Consider the following 24470-nt stretch of genomic DNA (forward strand, 5'->3'; position numbering starts at 1 on the left):
TGACACTGACACTCTCACTGGCACTCCCTCTGACACTGACACTCTCACTGACACTCTCACTGACTCTCTCACTGACACTCACTCTGACACTCATTGACACTCTCACTGACACTCTCACTGACACTGACACTCTCACTGACACTCTTACTGACACTCTCACTGACACTCTCACTGACACTCTTACTGACACTGACACTCTCACTCCCACTCTCACTCCCACTCTCACTCACACTCTCACTGACACTGACACTCTCACTGACACTCTCACTCTCACTGACACTCTCACTGACACTCACACTTACACTGACACTCTCACTTAAACTCTCACTGACACTCACTGACACTCTCACTGACACTTGAGGTCAGAGACACTTTGCTGCCGCCATTCCGGGTCGCCTGCCACATTGGAGATAGCGCCGACTTGAGGCTCATCATCGGACCGGACATCGGGATTGCGAGCACCAGGTTGCTTAGAGGTAGAGTCACCGGCCGCACCTGGGTCCTCTTCCCGCCCCGCCTCCCAGCACTTGATAGCGCCTCGCGGCCCCCGCTACGTGGGAGCCGCTCGAGGTCTGAGACACTTTGTTGCTGCCATTCCTGGTCGCCTGCCACATTTGAGATAACGCCAACTTGGAGCTCATCATCGGACCGGACATTGGGACTGCGAGGACCAGGTTGCTTAGCGGCATAGTCACCGGCCGCACCTGGGTCCTCTTCCCGCCCCGCCTCCCAGCACCTGATCGACACTCTCACAGACACTCTCACTGACACTCTCAATGACACTCACTGACACTCTCACTGACACTCTCGCTGACACTGACACTCTCACTGACACTCTCACTGACACTCATGGCCACTCTCACTGACACTCTCACTGACACTCTCACTGACACTCACTGACACTCTCACTGACACTGACACTCTCACTGACACTTTCTCTGACACACTCACTGACACTCTCACTGACACCGACACTCTCACTGACACTCACTGACACACTCACTGACACTCTCACTGATACTCTCACTGACACTCTCACGGACACTCTCACGGACACTCTCACTGACACTCTCACTGACACTGACACTCTCACTCACACTCACTGACACTCTCACTCACACTCACTGACACTCTCACTGAAACTCTCACTGACACTCACTGACACTCTCACTGATACTCTCACTGACACTCCCACTGAAGCTCTCACTGGCACTCTCACTGACACTTTCACTGACACTCTCACTGACACTCTCAATGACACTGACACTCTCACTGAATCTCTCACTGACACTGACACTCTCACCGACACTCTCACTGACACTCTCACTGCCAATCAATGACACTATCACTGACACTCACTAACACTCTTACTGACACTCACTGACACTCTCACTGACACTCTCACTGACACTCACACTGAAACTGACTCACTGACACTCTCACTGACACTCACTGACTCTCTCACTGACACTCTCACTGACACTCTCACTGATACTCACCAACACTCACTGACACTCTCACTGACACTCTCATCGACACTCTCACTGACACTTTCACTGACACTCTCACTGACACTGACACTCTCACTGACACACTCACTGACACACTCACTGACACACTTACTGACACCCTCTCTGACACTCTCACTGACACTCTCACTGACACTGATACTCTCACTCACACTCGCTGACACTCTCACTGACACTGACACTCTCACTGACACTGAAACTGACACTCTCACTGACACTCTCACTAACACACACTGACACTCTCACTGACACTGAAACTGACACTCTCACTGACACTCACTCTCACTGACACTCTCACTGACACTCTCACTGATACTCACTGACACTCTCACTGACACTCACTGGCACGCTCACTGACACTCTCACTGATACTTTCAATGACACTCTCACTGACACTGACACTCTCACTGACACACTCACTGACACACTCACTGACACACTTACTGACACTCTCACTGACACTCTCACTGACACTCTCACTGACACTGATACTCTCACTCACACTCACAGACACTCTCACTGACACTGACACTCTCACTGACACTGAAACTGACACTCTCACTGACACTCTCACTGACACTTTCACTGACTCTCACTGACACTGACACTCTCACTGACACACTCACTGACAAACTCACTGACACTCTCACTGACACTGACTCTGACACTCTCACTCACACTCTCACTCACACTCACTGACACTCTCACTGACACTGAAACTCTCAGTGACACTCTCACTGACACTCACAGTGAAACTGACACTCTCACTGACACACTGACACTATCACTGACACTCTCACTGACATTCTTCACTGATGCTGACACTCTCACTGACACTGACACTCTCACTGGCACTCTCTCTGACACTGACACTCTCACTGACACTCTCACTGACTCTCTCACTGACACTCACTCTGACACTCAATGGCACTCTCACTGACACTCTCACTGACACTGACACTCTCACTGACACTCTTACTGACACTCTCACTGACACTCTTACTGACACTGACACTCTCACTCCCACTCTCACTCCCACTCTCACTCACACTCTCACTGACACTGACACTCTCACTGACACTCTCACTCTCACTGACACTCTCACTGACACTCACACTTTCACTGACACTCTCACTGAAACTCTCACTGACACTCACTGACACTCTCACTGACACTTGAGGTCAGAGACACTTTGTTGCCGCCATTTCGGGTCGCCTGCCACATTGGAGATAACGCCAACTTGGGGCTCATCATCGGACCGGACATCGGGATTGCGAGCACCAGGTTGCTTAGAGGTAGAGTCACCGGCCGCACCTGGGTCCTCTTCCCGCCCCGCCTCCCAGCACTTGATAGCGCCTCGCGGCCCCCGCTGCATGGGAGCCGCTCGAGGTCAGAGACACTTTGTTGCTGCCATTCCTGGTCGCCTGCCACATTTGAGATAACGCCAACTTGGGGCTCATCATCGGACCGGACATCGGGACTGCGAGGACCAGGTTGCTTAGCAGCATAGTCACCGGCCGCACCTGGGTCCTCTTCCCGCCCCGCCTCCCAGCACCTGATAGCGCCTCGCGGCCCCCGCTACGTGGGAGCCGCTCGAGGTCAGAGTCACTTTGTTGCCGCCATTCCGGGTCGCCTGCCACATTGGAGATAACGCCGACTTGGAGCTCATCATCGGACCGGACATCGGGACTGTGAGGACCAGGTTGCTTAGCGGCAGAGTCACCGGCCGCACCTGGGTCCTCTTCCCGCCCCACCTCGCAGCCCTTGATAGCGCCTCGCGGCCCCCGCTATGCAGGAGCTGCTCGAGGTCAGAGACACTTTGTTGCCGCCATTCCGGGTCGCCTGCCAAATTGGAGATAACGCCAACTTGGGGCTCATCATCGGACCGGACATCGGGACTGCAAGGACCAGGTTGCTAAGCGGCAGAGTCACCGGCCGCACCTGGGTCCTCTTCCCGCCTCGCCTCCCTATTTAGTCACGCTCAAACACGCGCGCGCGGGCGTATGCCGGACGAAGCCTGGGCCAAGGGCGGGCCCGTTTAAGCCCGTTCAAGACCGATCAACCGGACCGGGCCCCCCCCCACTTTCCCCTGCTATAGTGTGAACTGTATGTGTGTCCGAACTCCTGAGCCTGTCAAAGGAACAGGTTTGATAGATGTACACGTGGATGTGCATAATCTATCAATGGGGGTAGATCAGTCAAACTCCCGACCTCTACTAGACCCATTGTCAATTTTGGCTTTAGAGAAAACCCCTGATCTAAATTTGAACTGCACGCTGGGGGAAATAAATATCAGGCAGTCGAGGGAGAGGAGGGAGGGCACAATACCTAAAAAGAAAAGTGCCAATAGGACCATCTCAGGGGACAAAAAACTTACAATTGCTAAAACCAGGGGTACCTGTGATACATCTAACAAGACAGGGGGAAGAGGCCTGAACAATCGCCACAGAATCGTTGCGAACGATTGCTAAAAGATGATGTACATGTGGTTTTGGACACTAGTAGTATTGAGGTAGCAGTTAGCATAGATGGGGAAAGCAAGGACGAACCTGAAGGTCAACTTCTAGCAAGAATGGGGAAGTTACTTAAATCTTTTCTAGCACCACTAGAAACCAGATTAATGCATATTGAAAAGCAGCTTGCTGAACTTGACAAATTCACTAGGAATTTACCAAGCAACGGGGCAAAAAAGGTAGCATGCAATAAACCTCCAAATACTGGACAAACAGGCTTACCAACTAAAAAGGCCCCGATATTAGTGCAAAAAGTAAACTCTAACCCTACAATTGTATCGGAGAAGACATCTGTCGATAGACCCCCAGGCCCATCTCAGCAACTTAGGCAAGAGGAGATTTTACCCAAGGCACCTGTCCCGCACCCTAAAGGGAATTGGACAAGGGCTGGTACAGAGGGTAGATTTGCTTTTAATTTGCCCCCAGAGGCGAGCCCTTATGTAGTCGTCTTGACTGGGGTCCCGGAACTGGAAGAATCCATTGAGGAACCAAGTTGGTCATTAAAGAATAAAGTTTCTTACTGGTTCAATCCTAACCAAACCTTACCACCTCACATGTTAAGTAAGATTTTAATGGTACGTAGGGTGCCATGGGTAGGGCACGATATGAAGACAACTTAAGGGGACTGTGTGTTGGTTAACTTTGAGGATCCACTTATGGTCGAATATATCTGCTCATGGAGAACACAAAATAGTAGTAGAGGTATAGAAACTAGACGGCTTTCATATTTTTATCCACAAAGGAACCATTTCGGCCTCGACCGTGGAGGGAATTAGGGCAGAGTAGGACATCAAGATTGGGGAGGAAATCCCAACAGGGATCAAGTGTACATGGATAATTGGAGGGGAATCCCTACTGCTAATAGGTATAGTTGTCTAGAGATGGTAGACTGACTGGCAACGACTACAGGGACCCTGAATGAGTATAGGGAGGGTCAAGACAAGTTTAATACGATTGACAATCTGATTGTCCATCATAACAAAAATATACTATCTGAGAAAAGGGGTAATGATGGTGCAGACAATTCTATCACGGACTGCCCATTAAATAAGGGGATAGACGAAAATAACACTACCAAGATCATAACTGCCCACGTAGGTGCAGACAGTAAGGCCTATCAGCCTATGGCCATAAGCGATGTGATGGAGGATTCTGGAGAGTGTCTAGAGCCCGTATTACAGGATATTGGTACACCTGATTATATTTCAATAGATCCATTGTGCGTAAGGGCTGAACCAAGGGGAAATCTTGCCCTTTTATCCTGGAACGTAGCAGGTCTGTCAAACAAAATTAAGGACCCTACATTCCTGGCATTCATAGATAATTTTAATGTGATTTGTTTACAGGAGTGTTGGGATCAGTGTGAGACACATATAAATGGTTATCGCACCTTTTTTTTCCGCAGCCAAGCAGACTAGTAGGGGCAGGAGTTCAGGCGGACTTTGTACCTTCATATCAAATATGGTCAATATATAACGGTTAAAAAGTTAAACACAGGGGGGAACTATTATCAGTTACTTTTGCTCAAGGTGGGAGGAAATCAGCAAGTTCTCCTGATCAATTTTTATAACAATATTCCAAAGGCTGAATTAATTAAGGCTGTGGAGGATTTAAATAATATCCTTCACAACCAACCGGAATCTGGGCAAACAGAGAGGTGTGTTATATTGACGGGTGACTACAATTGTCACCTGTGCCCCCGCTGTGACTCTGGCACGTGTAGGCTGGTTAACCTTAAGGAAGATCCCTCTACTCACTTTGAGCATACCATGATTGGGAACTTACTTAATAATTTACTGCAGAAGTGGGATTTAGGATTCGCAAACGAGTTTTGTAACCCACAGGTTGCCTTTCACCCTACCTTTATTTGGTCGGGGCTTCAGATCAGTGATCGATTTTACACTAGTTACCACAAGTTATCATGCAGTGTTCTGCGTTTTAATACTGAGGACATTGCAAAGAGCGACCATTTTGCGATTAGCTCAACTTTTATTTTTGGCCAGAGTTGTACCCGGAACATCGATGTGGCTGAAAACTTATATCGCCATGGGATCACCCTGGCCAGAGTTAATGGTTATTCAATAAAATGTAACAGGGCGGACCCCGCTAATTTCCTGCATACCTTAATAACAGATCACCTAAATGATTTTATGACCTGTCTTTCTGAGAATCCTAACCCATCCTTGGTCATAATAGCTTTCCAAAAGATCACAGGACAAATCTGTAGTAAACTAACAGGCACGATAAGGGAAGGCGATAGAAATAAAGCTGAAGGCTGGTTTGATGCCGAATGCAGGAAAGCGCACTCCTCTTTAAAGTCAATTCTCAAAAAACACCCAAAAATCTCCAAGAAATAAGGTCTGCTAGAGTACTTTATAAAGCTGCAATAAAAAGTAGGAAAATGGAATTGAAAGAGGCTGCGTGGGAAGCCCTCCATAAAGCGTGTTCTCAGAGAGACAACACTGCCTTTTGGAGGGCCGTGAATGCCCCTTTTTTTGTAGAAAGGAAATCGGACTCGATAGAGATTGCCATAGAGGAAACTGCATGGGTAAATTACTTTACTGACCTATATAAGAAGGATGACTCAGTCAGTCGTCTAGGTCATTTGATAAACGCGGAGTCTAACACTCTAGGACTGTTTCCCTTGGCCATTGTTTTTTACATACCCGAAGTGGAACTAGCAATCTCAGAAAGTTCTACTAGCAAAGCTCCAGGACCTGACGGAGTACCGATAGATGTATGTATGTATTGCGATTTATATAGCGCACGTATCACCCGAAGGCATCAAGGCGCTTGCCTTGGGAACCCGTCCTGGTATTCCCCTGTGAGATAACCCCAGCAGGGTATCCACAGGGTGAAAGCCAGGCATCCCGCCGCGAGGGGCCGTAGTGGAGATTAAGCAAGCTATTGCCCAGAGTCGCAGAGTGTGAACCCGTGAGTCGAGTAAGCACCGGAACGACAATTATCGAGTCCGTGGAATTTTTGAACCCAAGACCCGCCGAGGCGGGGAATTGAACCCTGGTCCAGGACCGATCTCAGCTTCCGGGTCTGCCGCCTCTAACCCCTGAGCCACACTTCTTGTTTATAAGGCTAACACCTCCTTATGGGCTCCCCTCCTGACCAATGTGCTAAATAGTTGCAATAACAACGGATTTCCATCAACCTGGCAGGAAGCGATTGTAGTGCCAATATTTAAAAAGGGATATCGAAACAACCCCAAATGTTATAGGCCTATATCGCTACTAGACTTCCTGATGAAAGTTGCGGGTAGAATTATATTAAATAGACTACAGACATGGCTAAGGAAGCAGGTATTCTCTCTAAATTCCAGTATGGCTTCAAGGTAGGTCTAGGTACTGTTGAACAAGGACTGAATTTGGCCATGATAACAGGAAAGTATGTGGTGGCCAAAAAGGGCAACCTATTCATGACCTTTGTTGACCTGAGCTCAGCATTTGACTGCTTGAGCCACGAAGTTATGTGGGATACCCTAGCAGACCTTGGCATTGACCTTAATATTCTTAATTTTGTTAAAGAATTGTACAGAGGGGCAGGGGCAAAGGTTCGATTTGGGAAAAAGGGGGAATGTACAACTACATTTCCAATAATGAAAGGTGTTTGTCAGGGCTGCATCCTGGCACCCTTTCTATTTAATTTATATATCAACAGTGTTGCAGCTTTAGAAACTGAACAAGACCTGGATTATCCCCAAATAGAAGGGGTTGCAGTGCCCATACTGTTGTACGCAGATGATGCGGTTATAATGACGAGAACCCAAGTAGGCCTTCAGAAGGTATTAACTTGATTCTCAGAATACATGGGATCTAGGGGCCTAAAGATCAATATTGGGAAAACATTCACCATGTGCTGCTCATCTAAAATAAATGTATCCTGTAACACCTTTTTAGAACAGTCATAGATAGGATTAACTAGCACTTTTTCATACTTAGGGATCGTTTTTAATTAAAAAGGCACATGGACTAAAGCAGTAACCACAAGAAAGCTAGCATTCTCCCGCGCTATTGGCACAGTTAAACAGTTCGCTAAAAAGCTGGGGGGCAGACCGATACGTATCTTGCTTGATATTTATAAGGCTAAATGCGTGTCGACTGCCATATACGGGGCTGGCATCTGGGGGGTCGCAGATTGCCAGGAAATCCAAACAAGTGAAAATGCATTCCTGCGATACTTGTTAGCTGTCCCAAAATCTACTTCTACCCATGTTTGTCATAAGGAGCTTGCCTTGGCCTACATTTCAGATTTAGTCAAGGTAAGCCCGGTACTGTTATGGCACAAGGTGTGGACTTCTGCTACAACTGAGTTTAACAGGGCCACCATTCAGGACTGTGTTAAACATCAGGGGGCAAAATACATCTACTGGCTTTCTTACGTAAAGGCTTTTTTAATAGATATAGGCCACCCTGAGTTCTACAACTCTCCATCTTCAATGCCCTCCATTACTAGAAAAGCACTCAAGGATCTTTGCCTTGCGCTCTTGGAAGATCAACGTTGGCAACCAGAGAGGAAGAAGGTATCTGTCATTGAGCACCATCTTCTATTACAGGGTCCTGGTATCCAGATTTATCTGTCCTCTAACCAGTCCAGTTATAGTAGGATGTTATTAGCATGATTGAGAACAGGCACTTTTATTAGGCTGATTACCTTTCCAGGTATAAAAGACTGGTCGAAAAACTTAATACTATGTCCATGTGACGATTCCTCTTTGCAATCAACAATACATTGTATTTTATTTTGTAAATGTTATTCTTGGGACAGGAAGAGATACTTGTTACCCGTGTTAAAGGTCTGGGGCCTGAGACAGTGTAGACCCACTTTTTTCAAGATCCAATTATTGCAAGATGAAATGTCTATAACTGCGGTCTCATTGTTTCTAAAAAGCATTATTAGAAGTAGATCTACCATGCTGTAAGCCCCTACTTCAAATGAACTGTGTTGGGGATAGTATTATTCTATCATTTTATTATTGGATTTTATTGCATCTATGCATTTTAATGTGCTTTTATGATTTCTTATTGAATTCGAATAAAGCTATCTTTGACTTGGCTTGACTTGACACTCTCACTGACACTCTCACTGACACTCTCACTGATGCTGACACTCTCATTGACACTGACACTCTCACTGACACTGACACTCTCACTGACACTGACACTCTTACTGACACTCTCACTGACAATCTCACTGACAATCTCATCGACACTCTCACTGACACTCTCACTGACACTGACAGTCTCACTGACACTCTCTGACACTCTCACAGACACTGACACTCTCACTGACACTCTCACTGACACAGTGAAACTGACACTCTCACTGACACTCTCACTGACACTCACACTGACACTCTCACTGACACTCTCACTGAAACTCTCACTGATGCTGACACTCTCACTGACACTGACACTCTCACTGACATTCTCACTGAAACTCACTGACACTCTCACCGACGCTCTCACTGACACTGACACTCTCACTGACACTCTCACTGACACTGACACTCTCACGGACACTCACTGACACTCTCACTGACACTCTCACTGACACTCTCACTGACACTCTCACTGATGCTGACACTCTCACTGACACTGACACTCTCACTGACACTCTCACTGACACTGACACTCTCATTGACAATCTCATTGACACTCTCACTCACACTCTCACTGACACTCTCACTGACACTGACACTCTCACTGGCACTCTCACTGACACCTTAACTGACACTCAAGGACACTCACTGACACTCTCACTGATACTCACTGACACTCTCACTGACACTCTCACTGACACTTTCACTGACACACTCACTGACACACTCACTGACACTCTCACTGACACTGACACTCTCACTGACACTGACACTCTCACTGACACTGACACTCTTAATGAAACTCTCACTGACACTCTCACTGACACTCACTGACACTCTCACTGACACTCTCACTGACACTCAATGACACTCTCAATGACACTCTCACTGACACTCTCACTGACACTCTCACTGACACTCTCACTAACTTTCACTTGCACTCTCACTGACACTCACACTGACACTCTCACTGACACTCTCACTGACAATCACTGACACTCTCACTGACAATCACTGACACTCTCACTGACATTCTCACTGACACTCTCACTGACACTCTCACTGACACTGACACACTCACTGACACTCTCACTGACAGTCTCACTGACACTGACAGTCTCACTGACACTCTCACTGACACTCTCACTGACACTCTCACTGACACTCTCACTGACACTCTCACTGACACTGACACTCTCACTGACACTCTCACTGACACTCTCACTGACACTGACACTCTCATTGACACTCTCACTGACACTCAACGACACTCACTGGCACTCTCACTGACACTGACACTCTCACGGACACTCTCACTGACACTCTCACTGACACTGACACTCTCATTGACACTCTCACTGACACTCAACGACACTCACTGGCACTCTCACTGACACTGACACTCTCACTGACACTTTCACTGACACACTCACTGACAATCTCATTGACACTGGCACTCTGACTGACACACTCACTGACACACTCACTGACACTCTCATTGACTTGACACTCTCACTGACACTCTCACTGACACTCTCACTGATGCTCACACTCTCACTGACACTGACACTCTCACTGACACTTACTGACACTGACACTCTCACTGACAATCTCACTGACAATCTCATCGACACTCTCACTGACACTCTCACTGATACTGACAGTCTCACTGACAGTCTCACTGACACTCTCACTGACACTCACAGTGAAACTGACACTCTCTCTGACACTCACTGACACTCACACTGACACTCTCACTGACACTCTCACTGATGCTGATACTCTCACTGACACTGACACTCTAACTGACACTCTCACTGACACTGACACTGCCACTCTCACTGACACTCTCACTGACATTCTCACTGACACTCACTGACACTCTCACCGATGCTCTCACTGACACTGACACTCTCACTGACACTCTCACTGATGCTGACACTCTCACTGACACTCTCACTAACACTGACACTCTCACTGACAATCTCATCAACACTCTCACTCACACTTTCATTGACACTCTCACTGACACTGACACTCTCACTGACACTGACACTCTCACTGACACTCTCACTGACATTCTCACTGACACTCACTGACACTCTCACTGACACTCAAGGACACTCACTGACACTCTCACTGCCACTCACTGACACTCTCACTGACACTCTCACTGACACTTTCACTGACACACTCACTGACACTCTCACTGAAACTGACACTCTCACTGACACTCTCACTGACACTCTCACTGACACTCTCACTGACAATGACACTGAACCTCTCACTGACACTCTCACTGACACTCAATGACACTCTCACTGACACTCTCACTGACACTCACACTGAAACTGACACTCTCACTGACACTCTCACTGAAACTCTCACTGACACTCACTGACACTCTCACTGACACTCACGGACACTCTCACTGACACTCACTGACACTCTCACTGACACTCCCACTGACACTCTCACTGACAATCACTGACACTCTCACTGACACTCTCACTGACACTCTCACTGACACTTTCACTGACACTCTCACTGACACTCTCACTGACACTCTCACTGACACTGACACTCTCACTGACACTGACACACTCACTGATAGTCTCACTGACACTGACACTCTCACTCACACTCTCACTCACACTCACTGACACTCTCACTGACACTCTCACTGACACTCTCACTGACACTCACACTGACACTCTCACTGACACTCTCACTGACACTGACGCTGACACTCTCACTGACACTGACACTCTCACTGACACTGACACTCTCACTGACACTCTCACTGACACTCTCACTGACACTCTCACTCTCACTGACACTCTCACTGACACTTACACTCTCATTGACACTTACTGACACCATCACTGACAATCTCACTGACACACTTACTGACACTCTCAATGACACTGACACTCTCACTGACACTCTCACTGAAACTCTCACTGACACTCTCACTGACACTGACAGTCTCACTGACACTGACAGTCTCACTGACAGTCTCACTGGCACTGACACTCTCACTCACACTCTCACTCACACTCACTGACACTCACTGACACTCTCACTGACACACTGAAACTGACACTCTCACTGACACTCTCACTGACACTCACACTGACACTCTCACTGACACTCTCACTGACACTGACACTGACGCTGGCACTCTCACTGACACTGACACTCTCACTGACACTGACACTCTCACTGACACTCTCACTGACACTCTCACTGACACTCAAGGACACTCACTGGCACACTCACTGACACTCTCACTGACACTCTCACTGACACTAAATGACACTCTCACTGACACTCACTGACACTCACACTGAAACTGACACTCTCATTGACACTCTCACTGACACTGACACTCTCACTGACACTCCCACTGACACTCTCACTGACACTCTCACTGACACTCTCACTGACAATCACTGACACTCTCACTGACACTGACACTCACTCACACTCACTCACACTCACTGACACTCTCACTGACACTGACACTCTCACTGACACTCACACTGACACTCTCACTGACACTCTCACTGATGCTGACACTCTCACTGACACTTACACTCTCACTGACACTCTCACTAACACTGACACTCTCACTGACACTCTAACTGACACTCTCACTAACAATCTCACTCTCACTGACACTCTCACTGACACTGACACTCTCACTGACACTCTCACTGACACTGACACTCTCACCGACACTCTCACTTACACTGACACTCTCACTGACACTCTCACTCATACTCACTGACACTCTCACTGACAAACACTGACACTACCACTGACACTCTCAATGAAACTGACACTGACACTCTCACTCACACTCACTCACACTCACTGACACTCTCACTCTCACTGACACTCTCACTGACACTCTCACTGACGCTGACACTCTCACTGACACTGGCACTCTCACTGACACTCTCACTAACACTGAGACTCTCACTGACACTCTCACTGACAATCTCACTCTCACGGACACTCTCACTGACACTCTCACTGAAACTCTCACTGATGCTGACACTCTCACTGACACTGACACTCTCACTGACATTCTCACTGAAACTCACTGACACTCTCACCGACGCTCTCACTGACACTGACACTCTCACTGACACTCTCACTGACACTGACACTCTCACTGACACTCACTGACACTCTCACAGACACTCTCACTGACACTCTCACTGACACTCTCACTGATGCTGACACTCTCACTGACACTGACACTCTCACTGACACTCACTGACACTGACACTCTCACTGACAATCTCATTGACACTCTCACTCACACTCTCACTGACACTCTCACTCACACTGACACTCTCACTGGCACTCTCACTGACACTCTCACTGACACCTTAACTGACACTCAAGGACACTCACTGACACTCTCACTGATACTCACTGACACTCTCACTGACACTCTCGCTGACACTCTCACTGGCACTCTCACTGACACTCTCACTGGCACTTTCACTGACACACTCACTGACACACTCACTGACACTCTCACTGACACTGACACTCTCACTGACACTGACACTCTCACTGACACTGACACTCTTAATGAAACTCTCACTGACACTCTCACTGACACTCACTGACACTTTCACTGACACTCTCACTGACACTCAATGACACTCTCACCGACACTCTCACTGACACTGACACTCTCACTCACACTCACTGACACTCTCACTGAAACTCTCACTGACACTCACTGACACTCTCACTGATACTCTCACTGACACTCTCACTGACACTCTCACTGACACTGACACTCTCACTGAATCTCTCACTGACACTGACACTCTCACCAACACTCTCACTGACACTCTCACTGACAATCAATGACACTCTCACTGACACTCACTAACACTCTCACTGACACTCACTGACACTCTCACTGACACTCTCACTGACACTCACACTGAAACTGACTCACTGACACTCTCACTGACACTGACACTCTCACTGAAACTCTCACTGACACTCTCACTGACACTCACTGACACTCTCACTGACACTCATGACACTCACTGACACTCTCACTGACACTCCCACTAACACTCTCACTGACACTCCCACTGACACTCTCACTCACACTCTCACTGACTCACTGACATCCACTGACACTCTCACTGACACTTTCACTGACACACTGACTGACACTCACTTACACTGACACTCTCAATGACACTCACTGAAACACTCACTGACACACTCACTGATACTCACTGACACTGACACTCTCACTGACACTCACTGACTCTCTCACTGACACTCTCACTGACACTCTCACTGATACTCACCAACACTCACTGACACTCTCACTGACACTCTCATCAACACTCTCACTGACACTTTCACTGACACTCTTACTGACACTGACACTCTCACTGACACACTCACTGACACACTCACTGACACACTTACTGACACCCTCTCTGACACTCTCACTGACACTCTCACTGACACTGATACTCTCACTCATACTCACTGACACTCTCACTGACACTGACACTCTCACTGACACTGAAACTGACACTCTCACTGACAATCTCACTAACACACACTGACACTCTCACTGACACTGAAACTGACACTCTCACTGACACTCACTCTCACTGACACTCTCACTGACACTCTCACTGATACTCACTGACACTCTCACTGACACTCTCACTGATACTCACTGACACTCTCACTGACACTCACTGACACTCTCACTGACACTCTCACTTATAATTTCAATGACACTCTCACTGACACTGACACTCTCACTGACACACTCACTGACACACTCACTGACACACTTACTGACACCCTCACTGACGCTCTCACTGACACTCTCACTGACACTGATACTCTCACTCAAACTCACGGACACTCTCATTGACACTGACACTCTCACTGACACTGAAACTGACACTCTCACTGACACTTTCACTGACACTTTCACTGACACTCTCACTGACACTGACACTCTCACTGACACACTCACTGACACACTCACTGACACTCTCACTGACACTGACTCTGACACTCTCACTCACACTCTCACTCACACTCACTGACACTCTCACTGACAATGAAACTCTCAGTGACACTCTCACTGACACTCTCACTGACACTCACAGTGAAACTGACACTCTCACTGACACTGACACTCTCACTGACACTGACACTCTTAATGAAACTCTCACTGACACTCTCACTGACACTCACTGACACTTTCACTGACACTCTCACTGACACTCAATGACACTCTCACCGACACTCTCACTGACACTGACACTCTCACTCACACTCACTGACACTCTCACTGAAACTCTCACTGACACTCACTGACACTCTCACTGATACTCTCACTGACACTCTCACTGACACTCTCACTGACACTGACACTCTCACTGAATCTCTCACTGACACTGACACTCTCACCAACACTCTCACTGACACTCTCACTGACAATCAATGACACTCTCACTGACACTCACTAACACTCTCACTGACACTCACTGACACTCTCACTGACACTCTCACTGACACTCACACTGAAACTGACTCACTGACACTCTCACTGACACTGACACTCTCACTGAAACTCTCACTGACACTCTCACTGACACTCACTGACACTCTCACTGACACTCATGACACTCACTGACACTCTCACTGACACTCCCACTAACACTCTCACTGACACTCCCACTGACACTCTCACTCACACTCTCACTGACTCACTGACATCCACTGACACTCTCACTGACACTTTCACTGACACACTGACTGACACTCACTTACACTGACACTCTCAATGACACTCACTGAAACACTCACTGACACACTCACTGATACTCACTGACACTGACACTCTCACTGACACTCACTGACTCTCTCACTGACACTCTCACTGACACTCTCACTGATACTCACCAACACTCACTGACACTCTCACTGACACTCTCATCAACACTCTCACTGACACTTTCACTGACACTCTTACTGACACTGACACTCTCACTGACACACTCACTGACACACTCACTGACACACTTACTGACACCCTCTCTGACACTCTCACTGACACTCTCACTGACACTGATACTCTCACTCATACTCACTGACACTCTCACTGACACTGACACTCTCACTGACACTGAAACTGACACTCTCACTGACAATCTCACTAACACACACTGACACTCTCACTGACACTGAAACTGACACTCTCACTGACACTCACTCTCACTGACACTCTCACTGACACTCTCACTGATACTCACTGACACTCTCACTGACACTCTCACTGATACTCACTGACACTCTCACTGACACTCACTGACACTCTCACTGACACTCTCACTTATAATTTCAATGACACTCTCACTGACACTGACACTCTCACTGACACACTCACTGACACACTCACTGACACACTTACTGACACCCTCACTGACGCTCTCACTGACACTCTCACTGACACTGATACTCTCACTCAAACTCACGGACACTCTCATTGACACTGACACTCTCACTGACACTGAAACTGACACTCTCACTGACACTTTCACTGACACTTTCACTGACACTCTCACTGACACTGACACTCTCACTGACACACTCACTGACACACTCACTGACACTCTCACTGACACTGACTCTGACACTCTCACTCACACTCTCACTCACACTCACTGACACTCTCACTGACAATGAAACTCTCAGTGACACTCTCACTGACACTCTCACTGACACTCACAGTGAAACTGACACTCTCACTGACACACTGACACTATCACTGACACTCTCACTGACACTCTTCACTGATGCTGACACTCTCACTGACACTGACACTCTCACTGGCACTCTCTCTGACACTGACACTCTCACTGACACTCTCACTGACTCTCTCACTGACACTCACTCTGACACTCAATGACACTCTCACTGACCCTCTCACTGACACTGACACTCTCACTGACACTCTCACTGACACTCTCACTGACACTCTTACTGACACTGACACTCTCACTCCCACTCTCACTCCCACTCTCACTCACACTCTCACTGACACTGACACTCTCACTGACACTCTCACTCTCACTGACACTCTCACTGACACTCACACTTACACTGACACTCTCACTTAAACTCTCACTGACACTCACTGACACTCTCACTGACACTTGAGGTCAGAGACACTTTGCTGCCGCCATTCCGGGTCGCCTGCCACATTGGAGATAGCGCCGACTTGAGGCTCATCATCGGACCGGACATCGGGATTGCGAGCACCAGGTTGCTTAGAGGTAGAGTCACCGGTCGCACCTGGGTCCTCTTCCCGCCCCGCCTCCCAGCACTTGATAGCGCCTCGCGGCCCCCGCTACGTGGGAGCCGCTCGAGGTCTGAGACACTTTGTTGCTGCCATTCCTGGTCGCCTGCCACATTTGAGATAACGCCAACTTGGGGCTCATCGTCGGACCGGACATTGGGACTGCGAGGACCAGGTTGCTTAGCGGCATAGTAACCGGCCGCACCTGGGTCCTCTTCCCGCCCCGCCTCCCAGCACCTGATCGACACTCTCACGGACACTCTCACTGACACTGACACTCTCAATGACACTCACTGACACTCTCACTGACACTCTCGCTGACACTGACACTCTCACTGACACTCTCACTGACACTCTCACTGACACTCATGGCCACTCTCACTGACACTCTCACTGACACTCTCACTGACACTTTCTCTGACACACTCACTGACACTCTCACTGACACCGACACTCTCACTGACACTCACTGACACACTCACTGACACTCTCACTGATACTCTCACTGACACTCTCACGGACACTCTCACGGACACTCTCACTGACACTCTCACTGACACTGACACTCTCACTCACACTCACTGACACTCTCACTCACACTCACTGACACTCTCACTGAAACTCTCACTGACACTCACTGACACTCTCACTGATACTCTCACTGACACTCCCACTGAAGCTCTCACTGGCACTCTCACTGACACTTTCACTGACACTCTCACTGACACTCTCAATGACACTGACACTCTCACTGAATCTCTCACTGACACTGACACTCTCACCGACACTCTCACTGACAATCTCACTGACAATCAATGACACTATCACTGACACTCACTAACACTCTTACTGACACTCACTGACACTCTCACTGACACTCTCACTGACACTCACACTGAAACTGACTCACTGACACTCTCACTGACACTCACTGACTCTCTCACTGACTCTCTCACTGACACTCTCACTGACACTCTCACTGATACTCACCAACACTCACTGACACTCTCACTGACACTCTCATCGACACTCTCACTGACACTTTCACTGACACTCTCACTGACACTCTCACTGACACTGACACTCTCACTGAATCTCTCACTGACACTGACACTCTCACCAACACTCTCACTGACACTCTCACTGACAATCAATGACACTCTCACTGACACTCGCTAACACTCTTACTGACACTCACTGACACTCTCACTGACACTCTCACTGACACTCACACTGAAACTGACTCACTGACACTCTCACTGACACTGACACTCTCACTGAAACTCTCACTGACACTCTCACTGACACTCACTGACACTCTCACTGACACTCATGACACTCACTGACACTCTCACTGACACTCCCACTAACACTCTCACTGACACTCCCACTGACACTCTCACTCACACTCTCACAGACTCACTGACACCCACTGACACTCTCACTGACACTTTCACTGACACACTGACTGACACTCACTTACACTGACACTCTCAATGACACTCACTGAAACACTCACTGATACTCACTGACACTGACACTCTCACTGACACTCACTGACTCTCTCACTGACACTCTCACTGACACTCTCACTGATACTCACCAACACTCACTGACACTCTCACTGACACTCTCATCGACACTCTCACTGACACTTTCACTGACACTCTTACTGACACTGACACTCTCACTGACACACTCACTGACACACTTACTGACACCCTCTCTGACACTCTCACTGACACTCTCACTGACACTGATACTCTCACTCATACTCACTGACACTCTCACTGACACTGACACTCTCACTGACACTGAAACTGACACTCTCACTGACAATCTCACTAACACACACTGACACTCTCACTGACACTGAAACTGACACTCTCACTGACACTCACTCTCACTGACACTCTCACTGACACTCTCACTGATACTCACTGACACTCTCACTGACACTCTCACTGATACTCACTGACACTCTCACTGACACTCACTGACACTCACTGACACTCTCACTGACACTCTCACTTATAATTTCAATGACACTCTCACTGACACTGACACTCTCACTGACACACTCACTGACACACTCACTGACACACTTACTGACACCCTCACTGACGCTCTCACTGACACTCTCACTGACACTGATACTCTCACTCAAACTCACGGACACTCTCATTGACACTGACACTCTCACTGACACTGAAACTGACACTCTCACTGACACTTTCACTGACACTTTCACTGACACTCTCACTGACACTGACACTCTCACTGACACACTCACTGACACACTCACTGACACTCTCACTGACACTGACTCTGACACTCTCACTCACACTCTCACTCACACTCACTGACACTCTCACTGACACTGAAACTCTCAGTGACACTCTCACTGACACTCTCACTGACACTCACAGTGAAACTGACACTCTCACTGACACACTGACACTATCACTGACACTCTCACTGACACTCTTCACTGATGCTGACACTCTCACTGACACTGACACTCTCACTGGCACTCTCTCTGACACTGACACTCTCACTGACACTCTCACTGACTCTCTCACTGACACTCACTCTGACACTCAATGACACTCTCACTGACACTCTCACTGACACTGACACTCTCACTGACACTCTTACTGACACTCTCACTGACACTCTCACTGACACTCTTACTGACACTGACACTCTGTAATGTAATGTAATGTAATGTAAAAAGGATTTATAGAGCGCAACATACACCGGACGGTTTCTTGGCGCTGTTCACTAAATCAGGAAGAGACAGAAAAGGGAGGGCAAGGGAGCTTATGTGTAAGCACAGCGGAAGAGGTGAGTTTTTAGGAGAGACCTGAAGTGAAAGTAGGAGGAGGAAAGTCTAAGTTCCGGAGGGAGAGAGTTCCAGAGTCCACTCCCACTCTCACTCCCACTCTCACTGACACTGACACTCTCACTGACACTCTCACTCTCACTGACACTCCCACTCACTCCCACTCTCACTCACACTCTCACTGACACTGACACTCTCACTGACACTCTCACTCTCACTGACACTCTCACTGACACTCACACTTACACTGACACTCTCACTTAAACTCTCACTGACACTCACTGACACTCTCACTGACACTTGAGGTCAGAGACACTTTGCTGCCGCCATTCCGGGTCGCCTGCCACATTGGAGATAGCGCCGACTTGAGGCTCATCATCGGACCGGACATCGGGATTGCGAGCACCAGGTTGCTTAGAGGTAGAGTCACCGGCCGCACCTGGGTCCTCTTCCCGCCCCGCCTCCCAGCACTTGATAGCGCCTCGCGGCCCCCGCTACGTGGGAGCCGCTCGAGGTCTGAGACACTTTGTTGCTGCCATTCCTGGTCGCCTGCCACATTTGAGATAACGCCAACTTGGAGCTCATCATCGGACCGGACATTGGGACTGCGAGGACCAGGTTGCTTAGCGGCATAGTCACCGGCCGCACCTGGGTCCTCTTCCCGCCCCGCCTCCCAGCACCTGATCGACACTCTCACGGACACTCTCACTGACACTGACACTCTCAATGACACTCACTGACACTCTCACTGACACTCTCGCTGACACTGACACTCTCACTGACACTCTCACTGACACTCTCACTGACACTCATGGCCACTCTCACTGACACTCTCACTGACACTCTCACTGACACTCTCACCGACGCTCTCACTGACACTCTCACTGACACTCTCACTGACACTGACACTCTCACGGACACTCACTGACACTCTCACTGACACTCTCACTGACACTCTCACTGACACTGACACTCTCACTGGCACTCTCACTGACACTCTCACTGACACCTTAACTGACACTCAAGGACACTCACTGACACTCTCACTGATACTCACTGACACTCTCACTGACACTCTTGCTGACACTCTCACTGACACTTTCACTGACACTCTCACTGACACTTTCACTGACACACTCACTGACACACTCACTGACACTCTCACTGACACTGACACTCTCACTGACACTGACACTCTCACTGACACTGACACTCTTAATGAAACTCTCACTGACACTCTCACTGACACTCACGGACACTCTCACTGACACTCTCACTGACACTCAATGACACTCTCAATGACACTCTCACTGACACTCTCACTGACACTCTCACTGACACTCTCACTAACACTCACTTGCACTCTCACTGACACTCACACTGACACTCTCACTGACACTCTCACTGACAATCACTGACACTCTCACTGACAATCACTGACACTCTCACTGACATTCTCACTGACACTCTCACTGACACTCTCACTGACACTGACACACTCACTGACACTCTCACTGACAGTCTCACTGACACTGACAGTCTCACTGACACTCTCACTGACACTCTCACTGACACTCTCACTGACACTCTCACTGACACTCTCACTGACACTGACACTCTCACTGACACTCTCACTGACACTCTCACTGACACTGACACTCTCATTGACACTCTCACTGACACTCAACGACACTCACTGGCACTCTCACTGACACTGACACTCTCACGGACACTCTCACTGACACTCTCACTGACACTGACACTCTCATTGACACTCTCACTGACACTCAACGACACTCACTGGCACTCTCACTGACACTGACACTCTCACTGACACTTTCACTGACACACTCACTGACAATCTCATTGACACTGGCACTCTGACTGACACACTCACTGACACACTCACTGACACTCTCATTGACTTGACACTCTCACTGATGCTCACACTCTCACTGACACTGACACTCTCACTGACACTTACTGACACTGACACTCTCACTGACAATCTCACTGACAATCTCATTGACACTCTCACTGACACTCTCACTGATACTGACAGTCTCACTGACAGTCTCACTGACACTCTCACTGACACTCACAGTGAAACTGACACTCTCACTGACACTCACTGACACTCACACTGACACTCTCACTGACACTCTCACTGATGCTGATACTCTCACTGACACTGACACTCTAACTGACACTCTCACTGACACTGACACTGCCACTCTCACTGACACTCTCACTGACATTCTCACTGACACTCACTGACACTCTCACCGATGCTCTCACTGACACTGACACTCTCACTGACACTCTCACTGATGCTGACACTCTCACTGACACTCTCACTAACACTGACACTCTCACTGACAATCTCATCAACACTCTCACTCACACTTTCATTGACACTCTCACTGACACTGACACTCTCACTGACACTGACACTCTCACTGACACTCTCACTGACATTCTCACTGACACTCACTGACACTCTCACTGACACTCAAGGACACTCACTGACACTCTCACTGCCACTCACTGACACTCTCACTGACACTCTCACTGACACTTTCACTGACACACTCACTGACACTCTCACTGAAACTGACACTCTCACTGACACTCTCACTGACACTCTCACTGACACTCTCACTGACAATGACACTGAACCTCTCACTGACACTCTCACTGACACTCAATGACACTCTCACTGACACTCTCACTGACACTCACACTGAAACTGACACTCTCACTGACACTCTCACTGAAACTCTCACTGACACTCACTGACACTCTCACTGACACTCACGGACACTCTCACTGACACTTACTGACACTCTCACTGACACTCCCACTGACACTCTCACTGACAATCACTGACACTCTCACTGACACTCTCACTGACACTCTCACTGACACTTTCACTGACACTCTCACTGACACTCTCACTGACACTCTCACTGACACTGACACTCTCACTGACACTGACACACTCACTGACAGTCTCACTGACACTGACACTCTCACTCACACTCTCACTCACACTCACTGACACTCTCACTGACACTCTCACTGACACACTGAAACTGACACTCTCACTGACACTCTCACTGACACTCACACTGACACTCTCACTGACACTCTCACTGACACTGACGCTGACACTCTCACTGACACTGACACTCTCACTGACACTGACACTCTCACTGACACTCTCACTGACACTCTCACTGACACTCTCACTGACACTCTCACTCTCACTGACACTCTCACTGACACTTACACTCTCATTGACACTCACTGACACCATCACTGACAATCTCACTGACACACTTACTGACACTCTCAATGACACTGACACTCTCACTGACACTCTCACTGAAACTCTCACTGACACTCTCACTGACACTGACAGTCTCACTGACACTGACAGTCTCACTGACAGTCTCACTGACACTGACACTCTCACTCACACTCTCACTCACACTCACTGACACTCACTGACACTCTCACTGACACACTGAAACTGACACTCTCACTGACACTCTCACTGACACTCACACTGACACTCTCACTGACACTCTCACTGACACTGACACTGACGCTGACACTCTCACTGACACTGACACTCTCACTGACACTGACACTCTCACTGACACTCTCACTGACACTCTCACTGACACTCAAGGACACTCACTGGCACACTCACTGACACTCTCACTGACACTCTCACTGACACTAAATGACACTCTCACTGACACTCACTGACACTCACACTGAAACTGACACTCTCATTGACACTCTCACTGACACTGACACTCTCACTGACACTCCCACTGACACTCTCACTGACACTCTCACTGACACTCTCACTGACAATCACTGACACTCTCACTGACACTGACACTCACTCACACTCACTCACACTCACTGACACTCTCACTGACACTGACACTCTCACTGACACTCACACTGACACTCTCACTGACACTCTCACTGATGCTGACACTCTCACTGACACTTACACTCTCACTGACACTCTCACTAACACTGACACTCTCACTGACACTCTAACTGACACTCT

The sequence above is a fragment of the Lissotriton vulgaris genome, chromosome 7, assembly GCF_964263255.1.
Source record: "Lissotriton vulgaris chromosome 7, aLisVul1.2, whole genome shotgun sequence".
Classification (NCBI taxonomy): Eukaryota; Metazoa; Chordata; class Amphibia; order Caudata; family Salamandridae; genus Lissotriton; species Lissotriton vulgaris.